Consider the following 14,076-nt stretch of genomic DNA (forward strand, 5'->3'; position numbering starts at 1 on the left):
GGTGCTCTCAGTGTTGCTATCGGTAGCAATGCACTGTAACTCATTCTGTGATAGAGAAAGATAGGGAAGTGAGGGATCCTCCAGTCCCACCTCATAACAGGTCTTGGCCTGTTAGAAACTCCATTCTTTGCTCCCAACAACTCTAGGCTGATCCTCTGGGTACGAAGAAGGTTCAGCTCCGGAGCCTTTGATGACTAAAGGGCAGGATGACCCTAGAGCCCTAGTCAGACCCTCTCTACGAGTCCAGTCTGTCACAGGGTCTCTCCCCAAGGCCACCGCACTGGAAGAAGGGCTGGCAGTGTCCCAGATGGAGATGGGCTGACAACTGGGATGGCAGAGTTTCCAGCAGCTGCTGTCCCCAGACACTGGGTTGCTATGGGCACAGGCCAAAGGAGGAAGAGGAAGTATACAGGGGCTGTGCTTTGCACACCTTGTGCTCCCCTGAGCAAGGGGCCGATGGTGATAGAGAGGATGTAGACAAGGAAAGCCTGGTTTATTCTAGAGAAGACTGAGAGGACTAAGTGAAAAGTAGTCGACAGGACACTGGGACCTGGGGGATAACAATGGCTATTTGGTCCTGAGTGCTTATCTGTGTGAGGCTGGTTAGGTCCTCCAGTTGGGCATGGATTTCTCTCAAGTCTTCTGGTGTAATTTTTATTAGGAAAGGGTGCTGACATTTTGGTTATTTTTTCTTTATCATTTGATAGGATTCACATATTAGTGTATACAAGTTGCTTTATAAAGCTCAGTTTCAACAATGGACATAGTAAATCCAAGACATTTCAGGCCAATCCAGGTTCTGTCTGTATGCTTGGAATGTGACACTTTTTCCACTGGCGTCATGTCTCTGTTTTCCAGGGATTTACATGTAAGATCTAGGGGTCTTAACAGACATCAAGATGTATAGATCATATACATCTTAAGGGCTGTCAATGCTCCCCAAAAGAACCACAGACTAACAGAAACCCCAGTACCAGGCGTGGGAAACCTTTCTTATAATCGTTCAGGGGGTCCAAGTGATTCCCAAAACAATACAGACCATTGGTGCAGCTCTTGCTTGCCTCTCAGAGGTTGAAGGTAAGCCTCTATTGCTGAAAACAACATCACACACTTAGAACGCAGGATTCGGATGATCTGAGCTGGACCTAACCTTGGAGCCTCCATCTAGCTTCCATGGCACAAGAAAATATTGCATAAGCTGTCAAAGGAGAGAAGCAATGGACAGACCACTATGGTAGTTTGAATGTAATTGGTCCCCATAATCCCATAATCCTATAATCTCATAGGGAGTGGCATTATTAAGAGGTGTGGCTTTGTTGGAGCGGGTGTGGTCCTGTCAGAGGAAGCATGTCACTGTGGAGGAGGGCTTTGAGGTTTTCTATGCTTGGAATACTGTCCAGTGAGTCAGTTGACATCCTGTTGCCTGCATGACATACCTGCACATCGCCATGCTCCCCATCATGATGATAATGAGTGAACCTCTGAAACTGTAAGCAAGCCACCCCAGTCAAATGTTTTGCTTTTTAAGAGTTGCCATGGTCGTGGTATCTTCTCACAGCAATAGTAACTCTAATTAAGACAACCATCCAGCTGTGACACCTATGCACCACATAATGACCATTATGGCAAGATATCCATAAAGGTGCAAAAAGTGGCACTTGCATGTTGGTGGTGACCAACAGCTAACTGGACTTAAGGCCCACTCAACAAGAGGGAAATCATGCCAGTACTAGAAGCCTAGCTAGCTTCCAGAGCTAGTGAGTCATGAACATTAGAATCAACTATCTATCACCACTTTGCTAGGCCAGCATAATTCCTTACTACCTCCTAAATCTTATCCACATACTCACAGATGAAATAGCAACCACCCTGCCCTCCATCAAGGAAGCCTCTATTTACAACGAATGGAAACCATCACAGAAAACCACAACTGGACACAATGCAGAGATCAACACATTGTGGGGGAGCCCAGCCCTAGTGGATACGTGTACATTACAGCTCTGCATCTATGGCTCAGGGAATATTTGGGAAGAGGAGACAGGAAGCTTGTAAAAGGCAGAATACCAGGAATTCTGCTATAAAATGGTTCTAGAAATTGCTACACAAACAAGACCAGAACAATGGTAGGGTTATATCAAGAGACATGCTAATGTGGAAGAAAGAAAATTTCATGGGGTCCCATTCCTAGACTAAGAACTACAGACAATTAATGACTGTTAAGAGAGGGAAAATTAGCCTCTTCCAGGAATGAGTTTCCTTATTGCTTTTCCAAAAGAAAGCATCTTCAACAAATGGTGCTGGCATAACTGGATGTCAACATGTAGATCCATATCTATCACTCTGCACAAAACTCAAGTCCAAGTGGATCAAAGACCTCAACATAAATCCAGTTACACTGAACCTGATAGAAGAGAAAGTAGGAAATAGCCTTGAATCTATTGGCACAGGAGACAATTTCCTGAATAGAACACCAGTAGCACAGACACTGAGATTGATAATAAGTGGGACCTCCTGAAACTGAAAAGCTTCTGTAAGGCAAAGGACACTATCAATAGGACAAAACAGCAGCCTACAGAATGGGAAAAGACCTTCACCCACCCTATATCTAATGGAGAGTTGATTTCCAAAATATATTGGCTCAGCCTGTGAGGAGGGGACTGAACCTGCCTGGACTGAGTCTACCAGGTTGATCTCAGTCCTCGGGGGAGGCTTTGCCCTGGAGAAGGTGGGAATGGGGGGTGGGCTTCGGGGAAGGGGAGAGGGGCGGGAAGGGGGAGAACAAGGGAATCCGTGGCTGATATGTAGAACTGAATTGTATTGTAAAATAAAATAAAAACAAAACAAAACAAAACAACAACAAAAAACAAATAACCCAATTTCAAAATGGGGTTCAGATCTAAACAGAGAATTCTCAATGCAAGAATCTCAAATGGCTGAAATGCATTTAAAGAAATGTTCAACATTCTTAGCCATCAGGGAAATGCACATCAAATGATTCTGAGATACCATCTTATGCCTGTCAGAATGGCTAAGATCAAAAACAATGATGGCAGGTAGCTTATGTTGGAGAGGATGTGTAGCAAGGGGAACACTCCTCCACTGTTGGTGGGAGTGCAAACTTGTACAGCCACTTTGGAAATCAGTATGTTGGTTTCTAGGAAAAATGGGAATCAATCTACCTCAAGACCCAGTTATAACACTCTTGAGCATATACCCCAAGGATGCTCAGTCATACCACAAGGATACTTGCTCAACAATGTTCATAGCAGTATTATTCATAATAGCCAGAACCTAGAAACAACCTAGATGCCCCTCAATTAAATAATGGATAAGAAAAATATAGTACATTTACACAATGGCGTATTACTCAGCTGTAAAAAACAATGACCTCATGAAATTTGCAAGCAAATGGATGGAACTAGAAAAATAATTCTAGGTAACCTAGACCCAGAAAGACAAACATGGTATGTACTCACTCATAAGTGGATATTAGGAGTAAATTACAGGATAAACAGCCTACAATCCATAGTCCCAGAGAGTTTGTTGAACAAAGAGAGCCCAAAGAGGGATGCATGGATTTCCCTGAGAAGGGGAAATAGAAGAGATCTCCTGGGAAAACTGGGACCAGGGGTTGGGTAAAAGGATGATGGAAACTTGAGGGAACAGATTGAGTGGACTGGGTGTAGGAGATGGTTTGGGGTGGATGGAGAGCTAGGAAGAAACTTAGTGCCAGGGAAACTCCCAGGAATCCACGAGGAACCCAGCTAAGACCTCTGGCAATGGAGAGGGTGCCTGAACTGGCCATCTTCTGTAATCAGATTGGTGACTACCCTAATTGTCATCATGGAGACTTTATCTAGTAACTGATTGAAGCAGATGCAGAGATTCACAGTCAAGCACTGGGCCGGGCTCTGGGAGTCCTGCTGAAGAAAGGGAGGTGGGATTGTATGAGCCAGGGGGGCCACCACATAGAACCCACAGAGACAGCTGACCTGAGCCCATGGGATTACATGGACTCTGGACCAACAGTTAGGAGGCCTGCATAGGATCAACCCAGGCTCTCCGCATGTGTGTGACAGTTGTGTAGCTTGGTCTGTTTGTAAGGTTCCTAGCAGTGAGATCAGGACCTGTTCCTGGTGCATAACTAGCTTTTGGGAACTTGTTCCTCATGCTGGATTGCCTTGATACAGGGGGAGGAGCTCAGTCCTACCTCAACTTGATGTGCCTTGCTATGTTCAAGCCCATGGGAGGCCTGCCCCTTCCTGAATGGAGACAGAGGAGGAGTGGATGGATGTGGAGGGGAGGGAACAGGAGAAGAGGAGGTGGGGAGAACTGTGGTCAGTATGTAAAGTAAAGGAAAAAATGTTAATAAAAATGAATAAAAACAATTTTAAAGAAAAGAAGGAAGGATTTATTTCAGCTCACGGCCTGGGGTTGTAGTCCATCATGGCAAGAGCATGAAGCAGCTGCTTACATTTTGTTCACAGTCAGGAAGCAGAGAGATGAACGCTCAATGAGTCAGTTACTTCCTGTTGTTATGATACAAAATGAAAAAAAAGCAGCTTAAAGGAGAAAAGGGTCAGGTCCACTTGAATTTCAAGGATACAGATAATCATGACAGGGAGGTTCTGTGGGTGGGAACTTGAGACAGCTGGTGACATTGCATCTGCTCACGCTCAGCTAGCTTCCTCTTCCTGATGAACCCCAGGGCCCAAGTTCATGGAACAGCACCACCCCCCTTTAGATTCAAGTTAGTCTTCTCACCTAACTAAACCTACTAAGATAATCTCTCATAGCATGCTCAGAGCGTGGTCTCCTAGTGTTTCCAAATCCTGCCCAGTTTACAATCAACACTAACCATTACATTTAGCTCAACTTCTCCCTGTAATACAGTCCTGAACCCTCAGAAATGGTATCACCCACTTTTAGAGTATGTCGTCTCCCTTCAGTTATCTTTACTTAAATACTCCCTCACAGACATACCCAGAGACTCATCTCTTCAGTGATTTTAGATCCCGCTAAGTTGATAATATTAACCACCATAGGAAGTAGTGCTGACTCTTTTTATAAAATGTGTATTTTTAATGATTTGTTTTTATTTTATGTGCATTGGTGTTTTGCCTGCCTGTGTATCTGTGCTGGATGCCATGGAACTGGAGTTACAGACAGTTGTGAGCTACCATGTGGAGGTTGGGAATTGAACTCAGGTCCTCTGGAAGAGCAGTCAGGGCTCTTAACCACTGAGCCATCTCTTTAGCACATTGTTTTGTTAGATTATAATATCATCACTCCATCTCTCACTTCCCTTTCTTCCCTCCAAACTTTCCCACATACCCCTTCTTTCTCTCTTTCAAATTCATGGCCTCTTAGTTTCATTGATTGTTGTTATATGCATATGTATATGTATATACATACATATTTTAAAATATAACCCTGCTTAGTCTTATACTTGTTCTAACTGAGCTGTTCTCACTCAAGAGAAGAAGATCCGGGTGAGCTCTTTATAGATTTTACATTTTATTGAGCCATACAGACCTGGCCAGGGGCACACACTCCTGTAACTATAAGTCTAAAGAGATGACCCCATGTTGGTAAAGCAGAGGGTTTATAAAGGCAAAACCCACAAGTTGGGCACTTTCTGTTGACTCGGTTGAGGGGGCTCTTGGTAAGCAAGACAGGATATGGGCTTTTTACAAAAATGGGGCCTAGCTGTGTTACCATGGTACCACTGTTTGATCAGGGAGGAGAGCAGAAAGCCTCGTGGTTATAGAAGCAGAACAATGGCGGATGAGTTCATGTAAGTACTGTGCATGCCTGAGAGTCAGGCAGACGTCAATTTTAGCTCGAGGTCGGGTCAAGAATTAGCAAACATGTTTTTCTCACTACATTCCAAACCATTATTATAGCAGCCTTCCCAGCAGTTTGTGGAACCTTCTCTAAAATAGACTGTCTTATAAGCCACAAATCAAGATGTACCAAATATAAAAGAATTGAATGTCTTGTATCTTTTCAGTTTATAGTGCAACAAAACTAGGAATCAATGTCAAGAACAGCTACAGAAATTACACCATACGTGAAGATTGAAAAACACATTTTAAATGACCATTCATTGAGAAAATCAGGGAGACAATTAAAAACTCCTAAAATCAAATGAAAATGAGCACAACTTTCCAGAGCCCTTGAGATACAGTGAAGGCAGTTCTAAAAGGAGAGTCTGCAGCTGTGAGTGCTTACATAGAAAGGATGATTTTCAATAAACAACCTACAGATGTGCACTAAGGTCCTAGGAAAACAAGAGCAACCAAAGCCCCAAAGCAGCAGGTGGCAAGAGATAACGACCAGGGAGAAATGAATGAAACAGAGACTAAAAGGACAACACATATTATTGATCAAAGAAAAATTGGGTTAAAAAAATATGATTGACAAACTTAAAAGTAACCAAAAGAAACAAGAACAGAATTAATGAAAAGAGAAATGAAAAGGTGTGTGTGTGGGGGGGAGTTACTACAGAGAATCATGAGAGGATACTTTGAAAATCTGTCTTCCCCTAAACCTGGAAAATCTAGACATTTTCAGGGATATAGATGCAATTGAAAATCACCATGTTAAGCAAAACAAGCTAGAGTTGGGGTGATGGACACCACATGTTTTTTTGTTTTGTTTTTATTTGTTTGCTTTTCACTCAGAAACTGAATTTAAAATTACAATGTGTATGTGTGGCTCACAAGACTAGAAAGGGTTCATGAGAAGGAAAAGAGACACTTTAAGTGTAGGGAAAAGGAAGGGTAATGGAATACATGTAGTACAAATGCAGAAGTTGGGACCACCTGGGGGTAGAAAGGGAACCAGCTGGAGATGGGGAGGGCCATCGAGGGGGTAATAACAAAAGGGAATGAAAGAACAAAATGTACCTGTAGTGATGCTATAATGAAACCCAATACTTTTTATTTAATATTTTTACATTAATTTTTTTATTCATTTTACATACCAAGCACAGATCTCCTTCTCATCCCTCCTCTCGCTCCTCCCACCCCCGCCTTCCCCTCACCCCAGACCCATCCTCCATCCCCTCCTCCAATATTGTCAGTTCTCTCATGGGGGGACAGCCAAGCCTAGTACATTCAATTGAGGCAGGACCAAGCCCTTCCCCAATGCGTCAAGGGTGAGCAAGGTGCCCCACCATAGTAATGGGATCCAGAAAGCCAGCTCACGCACCAGGGAAAGATCCTGATCATACTGCCAGGGGCCCCTCAAACAGACCAAGTTATACAACTGTGTCCTGTATGCAGAGGGTCTAGACTGGTCCCATGTAGGTTCCACAGCTGTTGGTCTGAAGTTTGTGACCTCTCACAAGCTTGGTTCAGTTGTCTCTGTAGATTTCCCACCATGATCTTGACCCCCACCCTTGCTCATAGAATCCCTCCTCCCTCTCTTCCACTGGACTCCCGGAGCTCGGCCTGGTGCTTGGTTGTGGATCTCTGCATCTGCTTCCATCGGTTACTGGATGAGGGCTCTGTGATGACAATTAGGAAACCCAATACTTTGTACCTAACCTTATCAAAAAAGAAAAGGAGCAAAAAATATCCATAGGTTTAAATGTAAAAGAAGAAGAAGAAGAAGAAGAAGAAGAAGAAGAAGAAGAAGAAGAAGAAGAAAGAAAGAAAGAAAGAAAGAAAGAAAGAAAGAAAGAAAGAAAGAAAGAAAGAAAGAAAGAAAAATTCAAAAAACCTGCCTGCTCTCACAGAAATACTCGAGATACTATCTGACTAACACACAGGCACATTCAGGGTTTAAAGGAGAATGCCCCGTGGGCTTAGATGTTTGCATCCCAGGTCCTCAGTTGTTTAGGTTCAGGAGGTGTGGCCTTGCTGGTGGAGGAGTCACTGGGGGTGCACTTCGAGGTCTCAAAGCTTAGCCCTATTCCCAGTGGACTCTCCTGCTTCCTGCTAGTGGTTTGAGACGTGGGCCCTCAGCTGTTCCTGCTGCCACACCTGCCTATGGCCACACTTCCCTGCCATGATGGTGCCAGTGTGATTGTCTCTTATCCCTTGGAACCATAAGCCCCAATAAACCCTTCAACTGGTTGCCTTGGTCAAGGTGTTATCACAGCTGCAGAAAAGTATCAAACGCAGGCACCATGGCCAGTTGGCCTGTGAAATGAATCAAATTCACTCCCTGTCAGGTTGGAACCCCTGTGCCTCTCATTAGGTCCTGTCTCCAAATAAACACGGTTCTGCCTCACTCTCCTGACCACGCCACCCCTTTCTCTGAGAAAAGAATGCAGAGTCCTTTGCAGGTGTTTCCTCTTTGATGGTCTATCACTTAACTACTATGGTATAGAGTCGAAGATATTCTGGTGCATGGCAAGGGGCTGGGTGCAGATAACAAACGTTTCATACACCACACCTGTAAACATATCAGTAACAACAGAAAATAATCATGACAGTTACAGTCTTCATTCTTCAGTGACGCATATGATATTTGTAATTAGTTTTCTTCCTCTATATATTCCACATCCCCTTTGCCCTTAGCGAGCACATCAGCTGATTTGCTGTTAGTACTGTGGAGTGACCGAACCTTCATTTGGGGGGAACTAGGGCATTAACAGTTATCTGTAGGCTGGGTTATTGTAGTTTTCCATTGATGTAGGTCAGAAGGCCTGGTAATAATAAAGCCATTACAGACATACTCGGTCTCACCTCTGTATGGAACAGAAGTAAAACTTTTCCTTGATAGTCAGGACTAGTCACCAACAAAAAATAGTTGTTCTCCTCCTTGTATGTTGTTCAATGGCACGAGGATCCCCAAAGTGGTTAGCTAAAATTGTAAATTTCCAGTTCAATGGAATAACTGTATTTCCTGGAGGAATCATTTCTCATTTGGAACCTAGACTGGTAGGCCAGGAGAGCATAAGGTAGGGAAGATAACATTCCTTCTAGTATACCCGAGGAGAAAGGGTGAATTCCCATCCTCTCATCAGCCTCTTGACTTCTGGACCTGTGAATCTGAGCTATGGGAGGAACAGCACCGTACATTGGCTGATTCACAGCATATGCAGCCTCCTGGAGAAACCACAGCGAATCAAAATAACCATAAAGAGTTATCTTCAACTTATCTTCAACGTAACTGTGCTGAGGGAGGAATTATTTCCCCATGCCTAAAGAGTCAGGATGCCTGGCTGTCACACAGCTGCCTAGGGAAGGGTCCCCCCTACCCAGGTTCATCCTTTGAGGTGCTATGAGGCCATTTCAGGTCCACGGGAGCCTGGCTACTGATTTAGCTGGTGGCAGACCTTGGCATCTTTTACATGATGTTAACTTTATAGGCATGTACAAGCAAGAATTATGTTGTCCCCTCAGACTTCAAAGGCAGTCCTGGGAGGCCAGACAGTTCCAGCCAGGATCAGAATTCCCACGAGCAGTTCCAGAGATGGTGGCTCAGGAGCTTCGGGAGTGAAGCCATGTATAAAAGAAAGTCTCCCTACCACACACCCAGCTCCTGCCTGAAGCTCAGATGCCTAGAATGTGGAACACATGCTGAGGAATGTTTCTGGCAGCGAGCAGAGAGAGCCTGAGAGGAAGTTCACCTGGCCTGCAAGGCCACAGGGTTTCTGCTGCCCAAGTGTACGGATGCTAACATCCCAGCATTACATCTCCAGCCACTGGATCTGGAGCTGAAGTATTTAGTATTGCTGGGATGTGTTTTCCTCCCTTGCTGTTTTCCCATTTCTCCCTTTTAGAATAGAAATGTCTATTCAATCCCACCACTGTGTATGAAAGCATATCGTTTTCTTTTTGATTTTCACCCTGGCTCACAGCTTAAGAGTTTGCCTCGAATCTTAGAGGTGACTTTGAACTTGGACTTCTGAGAAAGGTTGGAACAGTTAAGACTCTGAGGACTCTTGGGGATGGACTGAATGCATTTTGCACTACGAAATGGACACAAGCCTTCTGGGGGGTGGGACAGAATATGAAGTATGCCCTTACAAGGCTCATGTTGCCAGGCTTGGCTCCAAGCTGGGAACCAAGGTGATTCATTCACAAGGGTGCTAACTTCATTAAAGGATTCCTCTAGTGTTGAGTTTATGTGAAATGGATATTATCAGGTGGGGTCTGGCGGACAAAGTAGGTCTCCAGGGACATGCTGTCAAGGAGTCTGTCTTGTCTCGGACTCCTTTCTGATTCTCTCTGCTTTCCGGCAGCCATCAGGCAAGCAGCTTCCCTCTGCCAGGCCCATCGGCCCCACCCATGGAACTGGGTGCCTCTATAGCCTCGGACCAAAATAATATTGTAATAATGTTTTTCTCATGTTTGTTGAATGGCGAATGGGACAAACATGAGAGTTATAGTGAACACATCATATTTTCAACTAACTAGTTGCATTGACGCCCATATGCCTTTTGTGTACCCATGTACAAGTACACAGGACTTGGCTCCCATACTCCACCCCCCATCACTGATGTTATTATCATCACACAATTCATCTTTCAAAAAAAGATTTGCTTATTTTATGTGTATGTGTATTTAGCCTGCATTTATATATGAACGCCAGATGCATGTCTGTGGAGGTCAGCTTAGGGCTTCTGATCCCCTGGAACTAGAGTTAAGGATGATTATGAACCATGTGGGTGCTGGGAACTGAACGTTGGCCCTTTTGTAAGAGCAAGTGCTCTTAACTGCTGAGCCATCTCTTCAGCCCCCACAGTTCATCTTTTTATACTGTATACTATATATAAACATGTTACTATTTTCACATTTGCCTTTGAAGTGATTTTTTTTAAAAGAGGACTTTCAATCTCAGAACCACACTGACTTTCATATTTATTTTTGTAGAAATAGTTATCTTTCTTGATGTTGTTTATGTCTTTGGCTTTGAGCAACTGTCTAGTGTTCTTTCATTTTAGCCTGAGGACTCCCTAGTAATGGTGAAAGCCTTCAGATTCTGGTTATCTGTAAATACGGAATCCCGGCTTCATAATTGTTATGCTTTGGAAGTAAAATGTCTCCCCACAGACTCATGTGCTTGAATGCTTGTTCCCTAGCTGGTAGCTATGTTTCTGGAGATCGTGGGAACTTCAGGAGGTGGAGTCTCACCAAGGAAATGGGTTGCTGGAGGCAACTACTGGCTCCACCCCCTCCCTGAGTACGCTCTCCGCTCTCTGGTCCACCCAGCTACGAGGCGTCTCAGTCCCAGGCTCTGACTGCTGTGAGTTTTACCACACCTTCCCTGCCCAATAGACTGTATCCTCGCTAAGCCTGAGCCCAAATAAATCCTTATTCCTAGAAGTCACTTCTGTTAGGTTCTTTGTCAGAAGAATGAGAAAAATAGCTAACACAGTTATCCAAACTAATGTTTCTGGCTATAGAGTTCTCCTATGACAGTACGTCTGCCTTTGTTCAGCATTTTGAATATGGAACCCTGCTACTTTCTGATTAAGTGACAGGCTCCATTATCAGCTTTTATTCCTTTTTTCCTTCTCCTTCTGCATCTCTTTCTCACTTCTCATAGTCCCCTTTCTGTTTTCCTGACACACACACACACACACACACACACACACACACACACACACACACACACCCATGCACACACTCCTCAGGTGAGATGTTTGTCTGAGCCTGACTTATTTCATGTAACACAGTGATCTCAAGCTCCATCCCCTTTCTGGCAAACGTCATGCTTTCATTCTTTGTGGATGATTTGCATTTCCCTGGTGGCTAAAAGTGCTGAACATTTTTTTTTCACGTATCTTTTGGATACACATACTCTGTTTTCTGAGAAGTATTTGTTCGTTTCATTCACCCATTTCATTTAATTGGGTTACCTGCTTTGGGAAATGTTCAATTCTTGAGTTATTTCTACATATGACCCAACACAGAGCCAGAAAAGGCAGTCTTTCATTCCATTTTAGGCATTGCCAGTATCTGTGGGTTCCAGTGATGAGCTGCCACTTTATAACAGGTTTTGTCGAATAGCCTACGCCTTCAAATTTTTGCAAAGTAACCCAGGCAACCATTGTCATAACCCACACATCTCAGGTTCTACCTCCAAAAAACTTGTAGGAAGGTAATAACTCATCGTTCAATCATATGAGTGATTTTTGGGTCAAACGAGAGCAAACGCTATGGCTTTTCTCAGGAAGATTATTTAACATTTGAGTCGACTCTGGGAGTTTACGAAGAATTTGATGGATGAAGCTTTTCCTCATTAACAATCCCAATTGTCTTTGTTTATCATTTGTGTGACCCCTGGGGGCCCCACCATTTTTAGTTTGGGATATACAGCCATCAAACTCCTATTCCATGAAAAGCTCTGCCTTGAGCCTCATCTGGGGCTTCAAGACAAAGCTGCTGGAGATGTACCTCTAGTGGGCCATAGATTCAGGCCCTAGGGTTTGCTTGCCTTGTGTCCCCATGTGGGGGTCTGACCTTCCCTGTCTTTTCTCTTGCTGCTCTCAAGACTCCCCACTGGTCTTCTTACAGCTGATTGCTAATGTGCCTTGGTATGCAGCTCTGCATTTACCCTCCCTGGAGTTGGTTGAACTTTCCAGATGTGTTGATGTCTGCCGGATTTTGTAAGTCCTGGTTTGATAATGTTGCCTTTTTATTTGCTCTTTCAGGGGAGCCACGCCAGTCATCTCTGCTGGATCTTGTGTGCATCTAATTTGTTGGAGGTTTTCTACATATCTGCTACTCATTTTTTAAAGTTATTTTCCTTTTGTTTGTTTTCTGCTTAATAAATGTACTCATCTAAAACTGAAAGCTCAGCTATGATTCATCATTCTCTAGACCATGTAGAACACCGCCCTTCTCCTTGGTCCTTCTCAAACTCTATGGACCACTGTTCCTCTCTGTTCTTCTCTGATGCTGACATTTTGGCTTCTATAAACGAGTAAGAACAAGTGATATTTGACCTCGTGTCTTACTTCACTTAAAGTAGTGACTTCCAGTTCCACTCATGTGGATGCTAATGACAGGATTTCATTTTTCCCCCTGGCTGAGTAGTATTTCATTGTTTGAATGTACCACATTTTCATTATCTGCACATCCATTCTCTGGTTTGGATCAGGAATGTCTCCTAAAGCTTCAGTAGACCACAGTGGTATTCAGTGCACTATCGTTCTGAGGTAGGGCTCTGGATAATTCTGTCATGAGACCTTTGATGCATCAGTGTGATAATTCACTGAAGGGTTCATGATTTGACAGGCTATGGGGAGTTGATGGATATTTAAGAGGTGAGACTTAACTGGAGAGAATGAGTCCTTGGGGATATGACTTTGGGGACTTTATCTTGTTCCTGTTCCCGTCTCTTCCTTTGCTTCCTGGCCACTATGCTGTGTCCTTCCAGGCACATCTGTACTGTCACATCTACCTTCATGTCAGGCCCCAACATTGGGTCCCAGGCACTCTGGACTGGAATTTCTGAAATCCTGAACCATACACAGTCAATTTTTCTTCTTTCCAAGCTGTTCATTTCAGGTGTGTTGTCACAGTGGTGGGAAGCTAACACACACCATGCAAGCTTTGGTTGGCTCCATGGCTTGGCTGCTGTGAACAGTGCCAGAGTGCTCATTTTCTGTGGATATATACCAGGGATTGTCAGACAATCTGGTAGGTCTATTTCTAGTTCCTTGCAAGAAATCTCCATATTCCAAACAGGATGATCGGGCTGAACTAATTTACATTTCCACCACAGTGTGTTAGAATCCCTCTTTCTTCATAGACTGTCCAATGTTTTTTTTTTTCTCTTTGAGATAGAGTCTCACTATGTAGCCCAGGCTGGCCTCAAATCTCCCACCTCATCTTTCCAAATGCTGATCTCAGGCATCCGCTGCTATGCTGAGTCTCTTAAATTTTTTGGTACATGATTTCCTCAAGCTTTTTTACTTATTTTTTATTTTTTGGGTTTTCAAGACAGGGTTTCTCTGTGTAGCCCTGGACATCCTGAAACTCACTCTGTAGACCAGGCTGCCCTTGAACTCACAGAGATCCACCTGCCTCTGCCTCCCAAGTGCTGGGATTAAAGGCGTGGGCCAGCACTGCCCGGCTAGCTTTTTAAAAATCATATTAGATATTAATA

Source organism: Peromyscus maniculatus, chromosome 1, assembly GCF_049852395.1.
Source record: "Peromyscus maniculatus bairdii isolate BWxNUB_F1_BW_parent chromosome 1, HU_Pman_BW_mat_3.1, whole genome shotgun sequence".
Taxonomy (NCBI): Eukaryota; Metazoa; Chordata; class Mammalia; order Rodentia; family Cricetidae; genus Peromyscus; species Peromyscus maniculatus.